Source organism: Tupaia chinensis, unplaced genomic scaffold, assembly GCF_000334495.1.
Source record: "Tupaia chinensis unplaced genomic scaffold, TupChi_1.0 Scaffold000377_2, whole genome shotgun sequence".
Classification (NCBI taxonomy): Eukaryota; Metazoa; Chordata; class Mammalia; order Scandentia; family Tupaiidae; genus Tupaia; species Tupaia belangeri.
The window spans coordinates 2,952,618-2,953,402 of record NW_006159876.1 but is presented as its reverse complement, the minus strand read 5'-3'; the positions used below and the strand labels follow the sequence as shown (position 1 = coordinate 2,953,402).

At 49.9% G+C, this 785-nt stretch overlaps 1 protein-coding gene across 1 annotated transcript in view; it reads left to right on the top strand.

Moving 5' to 3' along the window:
- Positions 1 to 785, top strand: part of DIS3L (DIS3 like exosome 3'-5' exoribonuclease) — a gene marked incomplete at its 5' end in the record, with an annotated part of 45,935 nt that overhangs the window by 25,353 nt on the left and 19,797 nt on the right.

The window sequence follows — 785 nt, the reverse complement described above, 5'->3', positions numbered from 1 at the left end:
AAGAGGGAGGGAGAGAGGGAGGGAAGAAGACCGCAGGCGTGCATGGTTGCTAACCAAGGTGACCACGTCACAGTGGTGCTTCCTGTAGGAGGGACTCTTTCCACACAGGACCAGTGCGTCTCCTTGGTTGCCTCTGGTACCTTCCAGGCCTAATATCCCTTCCTGGTGTCTACCCTAAATCTGTTCTTCCCCAAGCATCCCCCCATCTCAGTAAATAGCAAATACCTTTTCATTTTTTCCTCCAGTTTGCTATAGGGTATGTATGCTTACCAGAGAGAGGGGGAAAGTGAGAAATCACCACCCAGGGGCATGGCCACACTGTAAACCATTCCTCCATTCTCCTCTCAGGATTTTAAGCACACATGCACATGAGCCCAGCATGATTTTTAAGCTGCTGGATCTGGGACTCAAACTATATAGTCAGCCACGTGGGATGCAGCACCTTAAACACCACCTGCTGGCCCCGGTTTATTCATCCTTAGAGTCAACTGAAAAGACTGTGGGATTTTGAGAGGTTTTTTTTTGTTTTTTTGTTTTGTTTTGTTTTTTGCTACAGGGTTACAGGATGTGTGCGCTCACCAGAAAGAGAGAGAGAGACAGAAAGCAAGAAATCACCCTCCGGGGGGATGGCTATGCCACAATCCCTTCTCCTCCATTCTCCTCTCCAAATCTTGGGCACGCACGCACACGCGCCCAGTGTGAGTTTAAGCCACCAGGTCCGGGACTTGAACCGCGGTCAACCCCATGGGAGTCCAGTGACATAGCCATTACACCAACTGCTGGTT